The 22,258-nt window shown below is 32.3% G+C and overlaps 1 protein-coding gene and 1 long non-coding RNA gene across 2 annotated transcripts in view; both read right to left on the reverse strand.

Moving 5' to 3' along the window:
• Positions 1 to 22,258, reverse strand: part of LOC136976733 (uncharacterized) — a 128,381-nt gene that overhangs the window by 101,012 nt on the left and 5,111 nt on the right. The gene's annotated exons all lie outside the window — the stretch shown is intronic.
• LOC136976741 (uncharacterized) lies at positions 10,402 to 10,841 on the reverse strand. The gene is made up of 3 exons (XR_010880977.1): positions 10,769 to 10,841; positions 10,523 to 10,599; positions 10,402 to 10,462 (listed from the first exon to the last, which is right to left on the reverse strand). It is a non-coding gene; the product is annotated as an uncharacterized lncRNA (long non-coding RNA).

A 22,258-nucleotide genomic window follows, 5' to 3' on the forward strand; every position in this document is an offset into this window, starting at 1 on the left:
AAAATAATATATTACAATTATAAACAAAAATTTTTTAAATTAATAAAAATTGGAATATATAAATTGTTGAGTATTTTGAAATATGCTTCAAATACAAGCTCACTGCACTTAAAATTTAGATTCAATACGTATAACTTCTTAATCGAAAAATTATCTGCAATATTCTAATTATATACGTTAACGAATGGGTTAATGTTACCTATGGTTCCAAGGTGGCGGCGCTTCCGGTAATCTCCAATCCGGGTGTCTTGAGGTAATAGCGGTAGAGGGAGCTATCATGTATTTGACTGACGTAATAAGTAATGACGTTTAACGTGATGTAAAAAAAGTATGTGAACGATTATGCAAATTTGTAAAATATGACGTAGTTTTTCATGAAAATATGCAAATTAACCAGTAGGTAGAACGCTACTGACAGTGTTGCGTTGTATCTATAGTGGAATATTTGATTTTTATTTTTTACAATAGTTTTTCCAAAAAGGTTAAAAAGGTAAATACGTTGTGCCTAAACGATAGTATTTGTGAATTCAATATAAATAACAACTAAATATGTTGTAAATTTTTCAACTTTTTTAGGTATTTTGATAATTCTGTGTCAAGTAGTTATGTAGAAATTAGTTCTGATGAACTTTTGGTCAGGTCGTACTCCTCGTAAATTCTAATAGATAGATGAAAACGAATTTTCGAAATTAGGGTGGAAAAATGATATTAATAATGGCTTTAAATTTGCTTTAAAATTAGGACTGCAACGAACTCACGCAATGTGCAACTCGTGTGCTAAAACATGTTAATTATAGTATTGAAGTCACATAAAATCATGTGGTTTCTCAGATTTGTAAAAGTGGTTATAACTATTCAACATACGAAGGAAACCTTTAAAAGCACAATTAGCAATGTCAATTGTGGTGGTCTTTTGTCGTTCATTTCGCCCTCACATTGTTTGAAATGTACGGCAAAATGGAATTATGGCATTCGGCACATCCGATTGAATCAGTGTAAAGAAAACCTGGAGAAAGTTTCCAAAAATTTTTTGTAAGATAATTGGTTATGATGCATCTAGGAACTGGGACAACTCCAAAATGGTTAGATCTACAATCTGTTCTGTGTGCACTACTTCCGAACATTAATAAGCAAATACTAAGAAAAGAGAAAGAAAAGGAAAAGGCAACAGCAAATGTGAATAAAAAGACAGCCAAAAAGTCTCTACAGTTGTAGCAGAAACGGCAACATCAGGGAAGGAAAGACCTGCCAAAAATGAAGTAGAATCTACCAAACAAGGAAAAAAGTAGGATCGAATATAAAAGGGATCGTTAACGTGAGTATTTTTTTTCAATATTTTATCTTAGTTTATTATATTTTCGGAGACACGTGATCTCCGAACAAAATAGCGCAGTCTCCAGACCAATCCAAGATGTCGACCGGAAGCGCCGCCATCTTGGAACCATAGGTAACATTAACCAACGAAGGTAAGGCTTTCAATGCTATTTTCTTTTATAAAATGAAAATGAGCGCTGGTTGATATGAAAATATCTAGTTTATTAATAGAATTGCTTGAATAGTCATAACGCCAATGAGAATTTGTCTTCCTAAAACATCTGTGAATATTAATGGTGAGCCAGAATCACCCTGTAAACGAAAATAAACTCTTAAAATTAACAGGATAACATTTGCTATAAAGTAAATGTCAAAACCAGCAACTGATTTACAGTAGTGAACCGAAAATCGGAATCAATTGGGGACTGGGGTTGTTCAGATTAGTGATTTGTTCCGATTACCGATTATGTACGAATAAATATACTAACCTGTCCGATGTTCAAATTTTTCTCCGTTGCGTGTTGCTTCGTGATGAATTTTCGTCGATTTTAAGCTTAACGAAAATTTTATAATAATAATCGAGGCTATCGTATCGTTAAAAATTATTTCTGCATTTTGTACAAACAAAATAAATATATTAAAGAATATAAAAACATGAAAATTATACTTTAGAAGTAAATTTAGTATCAAAAACATTCGATTCAGCACGACACAGTCCGACTGAAAATCGTGCCAATTACCGGTGTTCCGATTTACGAGTCTCTACTGTATTTATTTGTTTGTACAAAATAAAGAAATAAGTTTTAACGATACAATAGCTTCGATTATTATTATAAAAATTTTCATTAGGCTTAAAATCGACGAAAATTCAACACGAAGCGACACGCAACGGAGAAAAATTTGAACATAGGACAGGTTAATATATTTTTTCGTATATAATCGGTTATCCGAACAACCCCAGTCCCCGATTGATTCAGATAAACGAATTTCTACTGTATTCCCAAACTTTCTAAATTTATACATAAGAAATTTTCAAAAAAAAATAAAATAAAAATTATAGGATAAATCATAGATGGTGGAAAGTTAAAGGAATAACCGTTAGAAAGGTGTGGATTATTAGTGAATTGTATAATGGTGAGCAAACTACCACAGCATATTTCTTTTTGACCGATCAGTTCAGATTAGACACATTATTCAAGCTTCTCAAGTATTTCATGCTAATAACAAAAGTCTGCTGATCATAAATTAAGATTTTCAAGTGTACATTAAACGTGCAAAAAAATTCTGAAATCAAATGGAAAAATTCGATTTATTAACCTACTTTTACAGCCATTGCGCGTAACGACCCTAAGAATGGTAAATTATTTCGTGCTTTTAATTTTATTATGTTACATTATAGTAATTAGTTCATATAACTACGAAGGTTATCATACGTAAGGGTTAATCACACCAAGTATTCGATCGAACACATTTTAAAAATTTTATATACCTCTACTGTACGCAATTTAAAACCTATGTAAATAAAAAATCAAATACTATAATATAATATAATGGTTAGAAGTACGAAATAATCTAATAATTTTAATGTTTGCTGTTGTATTATTTGCCCGAGCAACACCGGGCTCGTTTTTTCTTATAAAAATTACATTTAGTTTTTTATTTTGTTAACTTTTTTGCCAGTACATGGCGCTACGTGTAAATAAAAAAAAACCGAATGTAAATAAAAATTAATTGATTTATAGAAATGCAATGGATATTTTGGGATGGGATGTACGACATTATTTAAGTTAGAGATATGTGAAAATAATTTCTGACATTCGTAGCAATTGATCGAACGGCCTAGTTCGTATATAGCAAACAAACAAACATCCTTATTTATATTTTATATTATATTTTGTGTGTTATAGAGGTAATGTATTTAATTTCTTTTATGTTTAAAGTTTTCTGTAATAAATTTTCTTTTACTAGTCCAGAACCTAGTAGTACTACCTCATGTTAACTATTATGATTTAATTCACTAAATTATATTATAGTGTTCAAAAAACTTCTAATTTCTTGCTTTAGAATACATCGATTTACTCTAAATCTCGCAAGCAATTCAAAATATTATTAGAAATGTAACATTTATGTTCATAATGGCATTACTAAAGGAAAACTAATTATTTTGAGTGAAGTTTTACATTACTTTAATTTGTTTATTAACGCTAAACAATAAGAAAGATTGTTTCAAAACTATTATGTAAAAATGTTGGCCATCATGAAAACAAATCAAATAGTATGATGTTCACATCTTAAATCATTATTTAAAATATGACAAAAATATTCGATCCGATGACAGCTTACAAAGCCTCATCAGTGGACAATTGGGCATCGACAATTCCCGTTCACTTTATACCAGGTAACTCTTTCCCAGCACGCATCCACGTGCATACCGTCATTCTGATTTATCAAATTTACATATTCGATGATGCAAAAATGTTCTATTATTCTTCTCTTTAAACAGTTTTTTTTTTCTTTATAAAGTATTTTTACATTATTCCTGTCTATTTTACAATGATAATTATTACAATGGAGATACCAAGGCGACTCTTGTCTGTTTAGTGGTATCGCAGCCTCGTGTTCTTTCAAACGTATCTCCAGCTTCCTTCCCGTTTCTCCAACGTAAGATTTCGTTTGTGGACAAGTACATGACAATTTATAAACTACACCGGCAACATCGAGTTTGTTTTTTAACATATTTTTATCTTCATTGTTTATAACATTAACTACATTCGACAGTTTATTTATTTATTTATTTATTTTTTGCTTCGCCGCTGTACGTATAGAGAGAGCACTTCTTAAAGATCGATTTATATCGTTCATAAAGTTTGTTTACATTAGTAATTTATATGTAAAATTTCCGTTTATTTTACGGTATTTACATATTTTATTTATTGTATAAATGTTTTAATTTATTAGTTAACACGTTTAATTGCGTTATGTTATACGTGATTACTGTTTAAATTTATCCAATTACGTATCTGAAAATAGATTAATCCACTTTTCATTTTTATAATAAGAGAAATCTATTCCGACTTCAAGCAACTCGGATGGCCGCCAGGAATGAATTAAATAAAAACGTATACAAATAACTTTTATATTATTAATTATTATAAAAGACAGACAAGGCTTAATTTTAAAGGAAGAAATGAATTTATTAACACTTACAATATTTTTATAAATGTGTAAATCTTTTATTAAATCTGACCTCACTCCAGATATGACACGTGATTCTCTCGACTTACTGGCAACCTCGAGTTCCATACACCGAAATTTAATGCTATTAATGTCTTAAATACATCTATCCATGCCAAGTTTCCCAGAAATTGATATTAACACAACTGTAATAGTTGCCCATATTTTAACAGCACGGAATGTAATAAATATGTATAATAGCGCATGACACTTCACAAAATTAACATGCATCCTTGAACTATTTATTTAAAGAAAATCTAATTATGTAATTTATACAATAAGCATATAGCTAAAATTATCTAATACAAAAATCTTTTAAAGTAATACAGGCACGGAAGTGAAATATATTCATTGATAATTATTGTTGAAATACGAGCAATTTGCAAATAGAATTTAGATTTCGTATAAATATTTTCTGAAAGGTTAAAAATTTACCAGCATATTTCAATTTTATACGTCTAAGTATGTGGGATGTCCGACGCTGTAAGTTTTTATAAAATCATAGTAAATACTGGTTGACATGTAAAAATCTGGTTCTTTAGTATTCTTGCCGCCGTTAGCCAGAATGCCGATAAGCATTTTTCTTTTTAACACATCTGTGAGCATCAGTGGTGAGCCAGAATCTCCCTGTAAGAAATAAAACTTTTATAAATAACAAGGTAACATTAACTATAACCATAATATCAAAAGTAATAACTGCTTTACTTCCAGGGCCGTTACTCCAGATGTCATTGTTGTTATAATTTCATTTAATTTCATGACATATTTACGAGCCACGTCTTTTGGATCCACTAACTTTACTTTAGCTACTCGAAGAATGTCTGTGTCATCATCTTCATCTAAATTACATAAAATATCATTCATATTATTTTTATTATGGCACGAAACTTTATATAACACAGGAAAATGACACTTACTAAAACCAGTTTTTCCCCAGCCGACCAACGTGGCGGGACCTTTAGTAAATCTTAAGTTTTTTCCAACTAAAGCAATCGGAGGTATATTTTTAATGGGTAATGCAAGAATCAGAAGCGCAATGTCGTCGTCATTCTTTTTTGGATCGTAACGTGGGTGTATAATCCTTCTTCCAAACAACACTTTATTCCCCTTGTTTTTGTTAACGTCCCCTATTCTTCCGTAATAATTTTTAACTTTGTCGCTGAATCAAAATGAAATTTAAATAAATCATTATTAGACGAAACAATAGTATAAAGCAAAACATTATTACATTAATTTCCCTGTATGTAATCACATCTTTTTTTTTTATCTTCTACTTACAATGAAAACAGCTTTTTCAGAGAAATAGCAGTGAATTCCTGTATGTATGAAGATGTTGGAATACCTATTATAGCCAAGTAAATGGATAACAGGAATGACAGGAAAATTTAACTCTAGTTACTATAACCTGTTATTCATTTCATTATTTTTGTACATTTATACTGTGGGTCCACTGGGAGGTCGGACTTTGTCGGACCTCCTTTCTTTCGGTTCACAGGTCGGTTAAGACCTGCCCACTGTCGAGGATGGCTTGTCCAGTCTGGAACTAATTATTTGTCAGGTCGAGTGGAGGAGGAAAGAGCGGGATCGTTGATAAGACAGAGGCGAGATTCGAATAAATGACACCAGTTACAAGAACAAACAGAATTTATTACGAAACGATAACGACAGTTACACCGAATAATATTGACAGAGATATTACGTACTAACATAGGAAAGTTCGAACCCGAGAGAGAGTTTACAAATAAATGGTCGTCATACCTCAACAGGTGGTCAGAGTCGGATGACAGAGTCAATACAAAAATCCGTAGTGGCGTAGCGGCTTCGATCGTAGAATTTCGGCGTGAGGCGTAAAGCGTAGAATTTCGGCGTAGAGTCTTCGAGTTCGACTAGAGGTGGGAGCTACGAGCGACGACCCCTTGGTTCTTGCTCCCCTCCTTTTTATTTTGTCCCCTCGTTAATTTTCTCGCCAATAAGCGAATTTTGTCTTTAGTTCCGAGTGTGACTCAGTTTCGAGTTCGAGGGGAGGGGATAGGTACGGTCAATCCCCTAAGACGGGTCAGTTTATGGTTTGGAATTTGGTTATTGATGTCAAGATAATGACTAATTTACATTTTTATTTTGCCGGTCAATTCGAACTCTCACAATACCATGTTTTTCTGTAAAAATTGCTTGTACCGTAATATTGTGTTTCCGCTGTATTTATCAACAACTAGGTTTAACATCTATGATTATAGTCTTGTTTTATGTGTTTTCGTTTTTATTTGTCTTTGGAGCAGTTTAGATATCGTATGAAGAGTTTATACATTACAAAATAAGCTGCTTTTATAGCCTGTACATAATCTTAAAATTGTGCGAGTATCTAATTTTATAAATTAAATACTGTGCCTATGTTTTAACTACGCTATTGCAGTAAACACGGTATCACATATTTGTGCATTTGTAACGTTCATTTGATTGTTGATGTTGTAATTTAGTTTTAGGTATTCTGTCATGTGGTTAACTGTTAATTGAATTCTTATCGCTACTCAATATAAGCAGTGAATATAAAGTGCATTGAATTATTTTGCATTCTAAAATACAGTAGTGGCCAAAAGTAGAGCTATTCTTGGCATATGGCCTATCATTCCTGTTATCCATTTACTTGGCTATAATAGATATTCCAACATCTCTCATACAAACAGGAATTCACTGCTATTTCTCTGAAAAAGCTGCTTTCATTGTAAGTAGAAGATCTGTTTTGTTTACCACCTACTACATAATTAAAATTGTGATAGTTAAAAAGAGCGCAAAAAGCAGTTAAAATACTCAATTGAATTAAATAGATTTTATTATAAATCTTATTTACAAAAGAAAAAACGAAGTTTTTATATTTTACACTGTGACAAAACTAGAGCTACTAAAGAAAGTATGCAGATTTGTCCAGTATTTTTAGGACGAAACCAGAGCTTCTGGTCACTGTGTCATATCTACGTTTCATTGAAGTAAGTAAGTTGTCTCGAGAGATACAATTATCAAATGATATCAAACAAAGGATGGTAGATGTGAGTTTTTAGAAACATAATCTTAACTGAAATTGACCTTAACTGACCTTTACTGAAATTGTTAAAATCTTTAATGTGGATAAAGCTGTTGTCGCGAATGTAGTCAGACGTTTCCAAATATATGGGATCACTTTCTGCCAAAAAGTCAAGTTGACCACGAATAAGATTAGAGTTGGATCGTTTGTTCAGACGTACGAGTGCAGCCAACCCTTGTTTGACCACTTCACATATTAAACGTGAAATGGATAACCCAGATTTAAGCTTGAGGTCTGTACGAAGACGTTTGACAAGTTTTAGATTACATGAGAAACGACCAGCAAAGAAACCATTCATCTCTGCAAAAAAACAAGAAGTTGACACTCCCTCGACCTTTAACCACCAAAATTTAATAGCGTCAATCGCCCTAACAACAAATCTCCCTGCAAAATTTCAGAAATTTTCGACAAAACCACAACAGTTATTATGTTTGAAAAGAGTGAACTAAATCTTGCCCCCCACACACTAACATCCATACATACAGAAATTATTCTCGAACACTTTTCCATTTCTCGGCATTTCAAGGTGTTTCAAATCCAAAAATGTAAAAATCTTGGAGGTCATTTTTCGGCTGATCGCCAAACTTTCCCTCCGTTATATGTTACAGTCGGGAAAATAAAAGTGCTATAAATAGAGACTAGATTTTCCGTATGGATAAGATACGAAGAAAATAAATCAAGACGGCCAACAAACACTTCACTGAACAAACATAAAAAGAAGCGACGAAAATAGCAAATACCGATTGATTTTCTCTTGTCTTCAGGTAACAATTCGAAACTTTTCAGAGCGCGGGAGACGTCGACATCGACCCTCATACCGATATATACTGATCAGATAGTATTTTTCCAAACTTTGAAACTTCCCGTTGTAATTCCAGCCTTTTCTTTTTCTGACAGAAACAATTCTTTTATAGTATTCGCGAGACTGTCGGGCTCGCGGGACTCGTTAAATTTTGCGTCGGTTTATATTTCCGAAAGGTGAGAGTATAATAGCAATGGTAGAGAGTGGGCAGAAGATGTCTAATGTTGCTGGGCAGTATGGCACGGACAAATCTACAATAGAGCGCAGTTCAATATTATCTAAGAAAGATACAGTATAATCAAGAAGACTCAAGCTGCTAAAGGAGTAACAAAAATGACATCTGAGAAATAAAGAACATTGATGAGCTTATAATGAAACCTGAAACGGATCTGACGACAGAAGAATGCCAAGAACTCTTGAATAAAGAACACCAAGAAACTCGGCAAGATATGTTTTATTACAAAAAAGAGGATTAATGCCGATATCTGCTATTAATTAAGGATCTTTTGAAAACGTGGGAGTGGTCAGATCAACGGTCTTAGAATGGCATACAAACCAGGTTGAGGTTAATAGACTTAGGGATCTCTACAATTACAATGTTATTAATTACTACTGAAAACCCTGAAGAAGAGAGAAAAGCAACCGAATTAGACAGATTCTTTAACCCCCACAAACGGAAAATACATGACTAATAAAAATGCAAGATGCATGTATGTATTTTTATTATTACATAAAAATAAACGTAGTAAGAAAGTATATATTTTTATTTTTGGGATCTCCAGAACGAATTAATCAAATTCCCATACGAACCTACGGTAAATTGATAATCGGTTAACGAACGATTCGGATAGCAAACAAAGTCTTGGAACGAATTATGTTCGTTAACCGATCGCCTACTGTACTTTATCGACACTTTCCGAAATATTATGTTTCAATAATTTGATTTCAATTTTTATTATAATTAATTAATTAAGTTTGATTTTAATTTTAGTTTTACTTTTCGTTTTGGTGTAAAGGCTAGAGTTATCATTATTATTTTATTATTTTTAAGTTTAATTAATATTTTTAGGTTTAATTAACTGCCTATCTTGTACTAATAAACATTATTATTATAATATAAAATATTAGTTTAAATAACAGAAATTTATTAATATAACGTAAATATATTTAAACACGAAAGTTTGGTTACGATTTATATTATATGAATGTCATTTAAACAGGCGTTTATTAATTAATTTAATTTAGATTCGACTGCGGCGCGTATAAAAAAACGAAAATAGTATTTTTCCAGATGCAACTCGAAATCTAATTTAAATAGCAATTTCATCGATGACATCTAATGATGCGAGGCTATGTCGGCGCCACTAATTTTTGAATCAGTAGTTTTACCGCTGATTGGTCGAGCCGTCGAGTTTCTTTAATCATTTGTCGATCTGCCGAGTGGCTTGTTCGGCAACCGAGGCAAAAATGAGTCATAAATTTGTTCGTGAACCGAATTTTTCAAAAAAAAAAGCGAGGCATTCTAAATCCGAGGTTTGATTATATTGTTATGTACACATATGCCAGCTTATCCATTTCTTGTGATTTGCTTCCTATGCCCCAATCTATTTTACAAACGTTAGAGAAAAGAGGAAAATGCAACCTATTTACAAAGTTACTTATATTCAGAGAAATAAAATTAAAAATTTACTTATAACTAAATTTTAAATCATATTCAATACATGTCTACCATAAACCAAATTTCTACCAAAATATTCAGACGCTTGTCAAATAATATTCCAGAAAAAAAAAAATTATAATAAAAATAAAAAAAAACTTACGTCTCTACAACGTGCGCTGCTCCTATTACCGTTTGTGTGGTGATTAAAGAAAAAGCTCCCCGAAACATTTCATTTACGAATATTGCTACCTAAATTATAGTAATTTTTCTTATAAGTACAGTAGCAGGAGCTAAAATGTTTACGCCTATAAACTCACCAGAAATGAATATTCTCCTTTTTCTGCCTTCTTTCCTCCTATCATCCTACGTTCAATTACTAAAATTATATAAAGTTTTTTCAGTTAACTACTTTCTCACTTTGTAAGACATTCATTACTCCTACCTGATGTGTTCTCATATTTTTCAGAAGCACAGAAGTAATATCCAGCACTTAGAAAAAGCATTAATCCAATTCTGTCATTTGTGAGCAGTTAAATGAAGAAATTTGAAAACATAAAATTCAGTTAAAATTAAATAATACAGCAAGTATTTTTATTCAATTATAGCTGTCTTAAAATACTGATATAAATGCAAACTAAATGTTTTATTCAAATTATTAAACTACAAAAATATTAAAACAGACCTTAAAAAGCTTTTCATACTTGGGATGTGAAGAGAATGTTAAACTTTATTGCATGTGCTTGATAGAACCTAAAAGAAATTTACGTCGTTTAGTGATCAGGCTGTAAATTTCACGGGTAGATTTCACACAAACCCAAAAGTAAATACCAATTACCTGCACTAGTCATTCACGAGGCTTGCAGTAAAACAAACCTCTGGAAGTGAAGCGAAATTCGACTTATTTTCAAAATTTTTACTGAGCATTATAAATTATATTTATATTTATCTAACATTTTACGACTTATGGAATATTTTATATGCTTCTATTTTTTGAAACTTCTTATGCGGACTCGACTGTATTTATTATAAGTCGTCACCCGGATAACTCGACACTCGTCGATTACATAGTCAGTTTTTGTGGTCCGGCCGACTTACATAGGCATTAATGTTATTAATGTTAAAAAACTCGGTTTACTCGACATCGTTTAACTCGTCACCACTGGTAAATCAACATACTTTTTCTGTTTCACACTTTTTAGAATTCTGATAAGTCGACTCCCCCTCCTGAAAAATGAGTTCACACCACAGCTGTGTGGTGTGAACTCATTTTTCAGAATTATTGTACGGTATGAACTCATTTTTTAGGAGGGGAGTCGACTTATGAGACGTGTAAAAAGTGTAAAACAGAAAAAGTATGTTGATTTATCCAGTGGTGACGAGTTAAACGATGTCGAGTAAACAGAGTTTTTTAACATTAATGACATTAATGCCTATGTAAGTCGGCCGGGACCAGAGTAAACTGACTAATTAACCTACGGTGTCGAGTTATCTGGGTGACGACTTATGCGGATTCGACTGTATATTTATTTTCACCAGTATAGAACATGGAAGATTTATGTTTTTAATGTTAGCTACTATGAGCTTGTTTTCTAAATTACATCAAGAGGTATAAAAAAAAAATTATCTTCTTATCCGTTGGCCTTTAATCACTAAAGATTAATACAATTATTATCTCTAACACACGAACCTAATTTCAGAAATTTTGGACAAAATTCACGAGAGTTATCAAGCTTCAAATTGAATGTACAAAATCGTGCTTTCCACACAAACACAAACACACACATACTCACAATAACATCCATTCATACAAAAAACTTTTGAACTTTTTACATCTTTTGAGGTTTTAATGAACACCGAATCCAAAAGTGTAAAAATGTTAGTAGGCCATGCTTTAACCGATTGACATACAGTAGAACCTCTATTATCCGGACTAATTGGGGATGAAGGTAGTCCGGATAAGGAAAAATCCGGATAATCGAAAAAATAATAATTGACAGTGCATATAGTATGAATAATTTTTATTTGTCTAGATTTACATATAGCTTCAATATTAAATTATTTTTTATTAAGAAATTCAATTAATGATTTTTTTTAAAGCTAGCTGTTCTTTTTGAAGCTGCTAAATCGCGAATACTTTTAATACATATAAGTTGTCCTGGGTTACACTCTCCTTAGCTCTCAAACCACTTCATGGCGATATCTAAGCACTGAAAAGCTTGAGAATATGTAGGACCAATATCTCTTCTTCGTCTTCTCGATCTTGTTCATCTAAGGCAGATATTACTTTAATTATTTCCTCATCATTGAAAATTTGGAATCCAGGATCGTTCGCATCGCAATTTAACCACTCGGTTGCATCTTCTTCGTCACATCCGGCCCATATTGAAATTTGTGCTATTGCTTCCGCAATGTCTCCTATGTCACTTTCTACCGTGTTACTGGAATTTACTAATGGTCTTTTCAAAATTTTATTCCATGCATTCGATCACGTACGTACAACAGTGTCGCAATTCGCCAAGTGCAAATCAGCAAATTCGTACAATTTTTGTTTATTTTGAACAATCCGTATAATCGCACATCCGGATAATAGAGGTCAGGGTAATCGAGGTTCTACTGTACTTTCCTTGGTTATAAATATAACAGAGCCGAAAATGTAAAAATGAAACCATGTTGTAATGGACTCTATTATGTACCCTATACTGAATTAATTAAAGTAGTAAAAATGTATTAAAGAATACAATAAGTACTTTATGTCATCACAGTCAGCTATTTCACAGTCACTACTGACAACTAACAAACCTTTTATTTGAGGCTACGCTTCTGTAAAAAGATATGTTAATATGCTAAAAAAACCTCTTCTGGGACGTTAGTGTGAAGAAAAAACGTCTTTTTTGTACTCTTCAATATATTCATACTATGTAAATTATATTCAGCCATTTTCCATTAAACTGTCGGTTTAGGGAGAACTTGCACTCTTCTCTAATCTTGTGAGTAACCTATTCGAATGTCCGTGTTAAACTGCCTTTATTGCACATTCCAACTTTAGATGTCACATTTGAAAGTGTCTCCCGACTGAAGTGACCGGAAAGACACTCTCTATTGACTCAATATGTCTGCCTCGAGCTGTCCGAATAAAAAATAAATACTCGAGTTCAGAAAAAGTACATTTTAAATATTTTATTACAAATATGTTTATTTAAATTAATTCTATAAGTTGTTTTTCTAATATTTTGATATATTTAATTATTTCACATTACTTAATTATTTAGTAGTAAAGCTTGCCAAACTAATATGAAAATCATTCCTGCAACGAATATTTTATGCTGTAGCAAATATAGAAGTATATTTGTTTGGATGTCATTAACGCCATGCTACAGCGATACACCGATTTTCTTTGTTAACCTGGAGTCAGGCGCGCAAGGTTTTCACGCATAGTTGGGCGCATGGGATACATTAGTTGGCCATTTTCAAAAATCAATTTTGTAAAAATCATAGTTGTTTTCGTGGTTTTACATTTTGGATGTTTGTGGGAATGTGTTTTTTGATGTATCAGTCAACAAAATTACTCAAAATATATCATTTTTATTTATTTATAACGAAAACAAAAAAGTATTACGTGTTAGGAATTTTTCGGGAAAAATCGTCAACTTTAGAAGCGTTTTTTACAAACTATGAACAAGTCTGCTGCTATCTAACCTCGGATTCGCTATCTCGTATGTGTCTTTTAACTGTTTCAACCAATAAATGCTTTGTATCAAACTCTGGGTCAAAAATATTTTAGTATTTTCAAAAAAACACCCCCTAATATTCTACAGCAACTAGAGGTAAAAAGGAAGATTATTCGCTGATAACATCGACAGTATACTTCTTTTATACTGTAATTAGTTAATTTCTTTGTCTATTATTAGATCCACCAGTAAAAACAATTGCTGCTAAATTTCCCGCGAAATGCCACGCCCCACAGACTACCACTGCGAATTATGTAATCAGTCGTAAAATCACGTGTTTTTATCGTTTTTTAATAGGTTTTTCACTTTTAATTTATTAATTAAAAAATGTTTGACAGAAGTTAGACGAATAAACATGTTTTCAAAACCGTTTAGCAATAAATATACCCGGGAAACTCCACCTTTGAAACTTTCAATACTAAGCCTATGGGAGACCTTTTTTGCCGTTAATTGGCTTTGAAAATCCTGTTTATACGCATTTTATGTTTCAGTTGGTGATTTCTATTATGACTGACCCGATATCACGCAATGAGCATTATTTCAGAACACTAACTTGGTTCCGCCCCCTCGGTTAGTCGCGCTAATTATATTTCCTTCGTTAGGCGCGCGGGTAGATATGTTACTCTTAAAGTTCGGTGCGGCTTCCTGTAAAAATTTTTTTTCGAATAAATTTGAAATTTTTTCAGTGCGATCTTCAGTACAGTAGAGCGTCGTTAATCGGAACACTGGTAATCGGAACGATTTTCAGTCGGACTGTGTCGTGCTGAATCGAACGTTTTTGATACTAAATTTACTTCTAAAGTATAATTTTTTTTTTGTTTTTATATTTTTTAATATATTTATTTTGATTGTACAAAATGCAGAAATAATTTTTAACAATACGATAGCCTCGATTACTATTATAAAAATTTTCGTTAGGCTTAAAATCGACAAAAATTCAACACGAAGCGACACGCAATGGAGAAAAATTTGAACACCGGACAGGTTAATGTATTTTTTCGTACATAATGGGTAATCGGAACAAATGACTAATCGGAACAACCTTAGTCCCCAATTGATTCCGATTTTCGACTCTCTACTGTACTTTTAAGGAAGGTACTAAGGACATTATTTTTCAGCATTTAATAGATTAAAAAATACACGCATTTAAAAATGGCTGGGATACTATGGTACCCGTGCGCCTAACCTTAATAATAACCTTGTAGTAGATTCATATTCATGGAAGTGCAGTATCTGAAATCGTCCACAGTACATCTAGACATGTGTAATAATACGGTCAAATAGAAATATTCTGGTTATACATTTAATAATGGTATTTGAGTCTATGTAAGTGTAGCGGCGAGTTAACAACTTTCTCAGTTGTTACGAGATGTTATTTAAAAAGTAACTTTTATATTATTAATCATAATAAATAAATCGTGTGTGGCACCATCTGTTATGACAATTTGCTATAAAAAGTATCTATATTCTTAATTACTATGAAACAAACATCGCTTTAATTTTGATAGTAAAATGTGTTGTTAAAAAAAAACTGTAAATGCTAACAAGCAAAATCTCTATTAAGTGGTACCTCACTGGAGATATGCCATGGGACTACCTGTATCTGATTATCCCTTGGCCTTTAATGTTCAAAATTTAAAAGCATTAATGAAACAAGCTAGTGTGAGAAATTCTATTCTTAATGTTTACCCCATCCTGATATATCGAATGAAATTGGTTTTCTCTCCCTCTTTTAGTGTTTTTTTTTTCAGTTAAATTCTGATTTTGCTTTCATTTTTTCATTGACTCTCTATTGACTTGTTTTAAGACCAAATAATGGTATAGAAGCAATGATAAACAGTCATCGATAACTCGCAGCCAATAGAAGGGCAGTGAAAACGTTATTTAGCCAAATTACTCAAAAACCAATTGATATCTTAAAAAAACATCAAAGATGTAAAAAGTCATTGCCCCAAGTAAAAATTATGGCAGCCGAAATGAAAGACAAATTTGTCTTCGAAGTTTCTCTGTGCCAAAAGTAAGCATTGCGCTTCCAAGTTCTCCTGGCTCCTCATAACATGGAAAAGTATTGGAATCGGGTCAAATTTCACCCTTCGAGTTTTTTTTTTTTTTTTTTTTGCAAATCTATACGTTTTGCAACACCTAGAATCAAAAAAGTTAAAAACAAAACCGGAAAAAATTTTTTGAATATGTATGTGTGATGTGTGAGTTTATGTGTTGGTGTCTATTTCGTTCAATATCTCGAGATGGGGTAAGGATTAAGAAACTACATTTAGCTTGGTAGCTTGTGTATAAGGGGCATTGCTGCTATGAAATTTGCATGGTTAACGGTCAATTGGGTGGGGAGATAGAGATGAGTAATATGAGATATTTCGAGATTTTACTTGTTATGAACATTAACTTTTTATAACATTCATCTCTACCCTCAAAATTAAACTTTTTTGTCATTTTATAATAATTAATTATATAGAGTTCTTTACAAAGAAAGTATTATAACTGATGGCGCCAAACGGAATTTTAAATTATTTTTCTGGTAAACTTATGCGCCTCGTTCCTGGATTATTGTTATTGCTTTTGCGCTTCGCATTCTTGCTTTAGTAATATAGTGAAACTTTTGAGAACTAATTTCAAAGACATCTGTTGTTTTTCTTACACATCGAAAGCCAGTAAGACGACTGAGTTGTACCGTTCCATAAAGGATTCTAGTCTAGACAGCTGCAAAAGATTTTCTACCTAGAATCCAACAGTGCGTCATATTTCAACCTACACCAATGTGGCACATGGGCTAAATTTAACCCGGATGTAATCCTTAATCATTGGTAGTCGGCAAGGGCTGGCTAGTGAAGTTTACCGGGTTTTCTTTGCGTCGATAATGTCTGAATAGAAACCTATTTTCCTTAAAAACCCACTTGTCAATTTCCTGATTTGCAGATTGTCCTTGACTTGCATTACCTAAAACCAATCAATCAATACACAATGCATTAAAAAATCATTTGCTTCTTGAAGTGACACGCTGCTTAGTGTCAATTTTTTCGCATAGCTAAAAAAACAAAATATCAAAGTTAAGATATTTTTTACCAATGCAAAGTCAATCAATATTGCACTGTGTTTTCTGATTTTTTGTTGAATAAAGTTAGTACTGTGGAGTTGAACATTGTGACTCCACAGCACTGACTGTATAGCAATCAAGTGGTGCTGCATAAAGAAATGCGACGTACAGTACGTCCGCCTGGACGATTTCAGATTCAGTGCTGCTCATCTCCATCAGGGTTACCTCCAGATCAAAAATACATGTACAAGTTAAAACAGATTATAAATACCTTATTACGATTTACTTCTATAAGTTGTTTCTTTAAATTTTTTTTACTTCATTCGTTAATATTAAAGTTTGGGAAACTTATGAATATGAAAATCAATGCTGCAGAAGATCGTTGGAAACAAATACTTAGTGCTGTAGCAACTACAAAATGTATGTTCGTGTGTATAGCATTTACGTCACACCAGAACGATGAAAAAATTTCCTTGTTACTCCAAACCTTGAAATAGATTCAGATACATAGAAGTATCTGAAAATGTCCAATTAAAAATTTGAGATAGGGACGCATTGTGTTTCACATCATACAGTCATTACACTATTAACACTTAGCAGTTTATGACGAGTGTTGCTCATAATAATGTCTTTAACCTGAAATCGTCAGATTAAGTGATTTCGCGACGATAATTGTGAAAAACCAAAATCTATTAATCAGTTTCAAAGGGCTGCAGTGCCAAATTTTCTAATTACACCTGCGTGTATGTTTATAGTAAACAAACAGATTCTACGTATGCGCTTAGTATATTTAAGCTTACCTTTCCAAAAGTTCCAATACTTCTTTCGAGTCAGGGACAAAGATAAAAAAGCGCTATATTACCGCTCTCGAGAATGTCTAAATAAATGAAAAGTTCAGGAAACCATCAATATATTAACATAGAAATGTCACGTGACATAGACAAAATTAAGGTTATAAGAGATGAAAAAATTTAACATCATAATATTACATTATGCAATAAACATACCACAGAATAACTATACAATTACAAAATATGTAGAGCAAGTCAAAGGACATTTCAAGGTAACAAACAACTATGTAAATAAGCCAATTACATAGTTCTTCTTGTATAAAACGAATTATAAAACATCATCGGCTTGATAACTTATTGCTTGCCAACTAGAAGTACCACATCAAGTTCTCTCTGTCATTGTTAACGTCCGTACGTTAAATTTCCATAATATAGAAGTGTTATTTTAGATTTATAAGCTGATAATTATCAACCTGAAATTAAATATAATATATGAATCCAGTAAAAATACGGAATAATATTAATATAATACATTCATTTGTTAAATAAATTTCTTAATATTACTTCTTTCTTATATCCTAAAACATCAGCTTCGATCATATAAATGATATATTTCACACTTTTCATAACATCAAATTCAGGCAAAGAAAAAAATCTTTGTATGTGATTACCGCAAATAAAATTCGGAAAATATAAAATATTTTTTAAGCAATTTTATTTTTATATTTGTTAGATAATGCAATATTTTAACCGTACACCAAACAATGTCAATAATTTGGTATCATATCGTTTGGTGTGTTAATCAGACATATTATCTGTGTTTTTTTTCTGCAAATCGAATTCGCATTCCAGGTTGGTTCGTTTTGCGCTAGAAGAAAAGATGAAAATGATTCACGCTCCCTAATCGTGAAAAGGCCTATCACACTCTACCAGAAGCAAGCAAACATAAGACCGCGCATTACACATTCTTTCAACAGTGCTCCATAACCAAACGCATGAAAACACAAGCTGTCAGTATGGTCAGCTATGAATAATACACCCATACACAATATGAACACAGTCAGATACAAACTCATGCAGATTTATGCTTAGAAATGCAAAGCTGCCTGCTCCTTCCTCATTCACACTTCCAATGTACACAATACAGACATCATCATGGTCCAAGAAGCACACTATTAACAACATTATAGTCAGGTTCAATGACTGGAAAGTCTATCCAGTTCAGGACTCTGGCTATCGCATCAAGACTGGTACTATCATCAGGATCAAAAACATCACCGCTTGCCTTGTCTCCCAACACACCACAGAATACATTACCACCCTCTGTGTTACAGAGAATAACACTCATCTTTACATATGTTCCGTCTACATTCCAGACACCACTAACATTGAGATGGCCATTAAAGACGTTCATCACCTCCTGAACTCATACAAAGATAAACCTATCCCAATAGGAGGAGATAAAGTGGTTGCCTACATCCATATTCCCGGTACCCCATTTCACACCAAATGACCCAGAATCAGTTTGGCGCCGGTTGCTGACCGGATCGCCATGCTCATCATCGATATTATCATTGTCTATCATTATTATATTTTCACCTATGAGATTCACACGTAAGAATATTTCATTATTAAAAATAGAAAATCGCGACTCATTTGTAAAATAACATATTTTTTTCTATGATACTGTATTTTTATAATGTTATTGTAAGCTATAGCCTGTACAATCTCTAGATCTCAAGTAATAATCGAAACTGAATTTTACATAAGGAAAAAAATTATCTACTCTTTCACGATAATAGAAACAAATACACATTTTAAATTTATTTTTGTAAGAAAATAATTACATAACTTAATTTCGATTCATTACAGAGATAAAACTCAAATTTTATGATACCAAAAAGACATTATTCATAATAAAACGCTTTCGGACAATACAGAAATTACACAATTGTTTTATACTGCACAGTAAAAAACTACTTGTAGATGAACTACATATAGTCAATTTTTCAATTAATAAACTCTACTTCAAAAAACATGATATCTGAAGACGTCAGGACTGCTGCTGGCTATGAAATCATAGAAAACATTTGTTGACATGTAAATATCAGGTTCACTAACATCATTGCCACCCCTACTCAGTACTCGAATAACAACATCGTTTCCTGAACGGTTTTTCATAATCAACGGTGAACCGGAATCACTCTATAAACAAATTTAACTATAAAAATGTATATTAACTATAATAACTGTCGAAAAAAGTAACCGTTTACCTTCATTGAAACCAGTTGTTACTGTTATTATTTCTTGACTAGTTATTTTCATATTAAAGACAACCGTTCTTCGTATGGATTCATTAACTGTACTTCTGCCGAGTGGAGATATGCAATTTTGTCTTTTTTGCCTAAATCATATTGAATAAAAGAAAAAAAAGCGATTTTTTTATTACCATTATTCTGCTGAATCATTAATCTCATATTTCAGGTTTTACAAAAGTAAACAATACGTAAAGAATTGTATTCTCTATTATTGTATGTCCGTATTAGTGCTTGTGCATTAATAGAGATATTTTTAAACTTTTTATTAAATAACTAGCAGACCCGGCCACGCGTTGTCGTGGCTTAAAATGTATCTATTATAAATGTATAAAACTTCCCCCGTGGAGGAAATTTTAAAAAATCCCTTCTTAGTGTACATTCTCTTGACGAACCCTATTAAAACGCAATCAAAAACAAAAAAAACACATCTAAAATAATATAAATAGAAGCCGAGTTCTTCATGGTAAGCCTTAATCCCGTCTATCTCCCCCGGTGGGTGGGGAATTTCGACATGTATATTATGTAAAAACTTGTGTTTATTCAAATGCAACGTTGTGTCAAAATTTCAAAGGAATCGGTAGGAACAGATGAACATTACATTTCTATATATATAGATAGATAGAAGATGATCTGCTTTAGTTCATTCTCACAGAAAAGCAAACTTAGGTCGTCGGAGTTAGCGCCATCTGTTGGACATAAAAGCCTTAATCCTAGATGTTACCTTTTAATTTATATGAATGTTTAACGGAATAATATATAGCCGAAGTCCACCCTGAAGGTCCATTCTAAATATTGGTGAAAGAATTTTTGAAATCGGATGAGTAGTTTTGGAGATTACTTGTTACAACCAAACTTAGTTACCTCTTTATATATTAGTATAGATATATTTAGTATATATGAAAAAAAAAACATTTTTGATTTCTTCTCAATAACTTTCAAAAGATTCTACTATTTATAAATAACAATTAAAAAAAAAATTACTTCTCCGGATTCTTCCCCAACCCACAAGCCTGGCATCACCAGAAGTGAATCGTTAGTTTTCTTCAGCTATTGCTATGGGATGAACATTTAATGAAGGATGGATAGGTTTATTAAGAATCAGAATAGCGATATCATGAAGAGATTTTATTTGATCATAGGATGGGTGTAAAATTTTTCTATCAAAGAACATTTTACTTCTTTTGTATTTGTTAACGTTACTGTCTTTTCCGTATAAATCTTCAGTTTTTTCTCTAACGAAAAAGATGATATTATGTTATAAATGATCATTAAAATAAATAAATAAATATCACGACTTTAATTAATGATTTCACACTCCCCCTTAAAGCATTTGGTATCTAGCAGATGGCGTTAAAAATATAATGGTTTTTTACGGATAAAACCTTTTCTAAGAATTCCAGAAAACAAAACCATAGTGTGATTGGTGGCCTTCTGTAGTGTGATGTATGTTTCTATTCAATTGTAATGTGCCCAAGCTTTTTGGGTAATGTGTGTAGTATGACATCTGTAGAGAACGACAGGTTCGATAAGCACCCTATACACCCCCACAGATGCCTTATTTCTGGGCAAGTTCTGTGTACTTGTTGATTTTTGAGTGCATGTGTTTTGCATATTGTGAGTGCTTGGAATGGATATGTCTATAATGAAAGTGACTTTATTGTGTTTGTCAATGAGTATGATGTATATCTGGGCTGTCGTGGTAAATTGTTTTATCTGTGATTATAGCTCTTTCGTAGTACATTTTCCAGTACCGTCTGTGGGATGTATTTGTAGTATGGTTTATGGATTTCTAATAATTTTTGTTTGTTTGCAAGCTCTTGTGTATTACCGTATTTTACGGACTATAAGACGCACCTGAATTTTGGAAACAATTATTTGAAGAAAAAAGTGCGTCTTATAGTCCGTAAAATACGGTATATTTGCTACTTGATTATGTCTGTTATAACACTCACAAATGACAGTTTATTTTATCTTTAAGTATGTGTTTTCTGAAGTTTTTAGTATTTATGATCTGATAGAAATCATGAATCCTTACGTCTCATCAAAGAAGTATCACCGAGCTAACAAGCTGTTTGACGCAGTTTTGTCAACAAAATCCTGTGCCTGGTCATAGGGATGCCTGCCATGGAGTGTTTTTTGAACTCACGATTGCTTAATGGTGTCTTTGCTTTTTATATGCTGTGTTGTGCCCACATGTTGTGAGTGTAAATTTAATGGTGTTTTTTCAGTCTGCTAAACATACTTCTTTATGTAACTGCAATGTTTTTGTTTTTTGTAGAAAAACTC

This window comes from Centruroides vittatus, unplaced genomic scaffold (assembly GCF_030686945.1).
Source record: "Centruroides vittatus isolate TY-2023 unplaced genomic scaffold, ASM3068694v2 contig_420, whole genome shotgun sequence".
NCBI lineage: Eukaryota > Metazoa > Arthropoda > Arachnida > Scorpiones > Buthidae > Centruroides > Centruroides vittatus.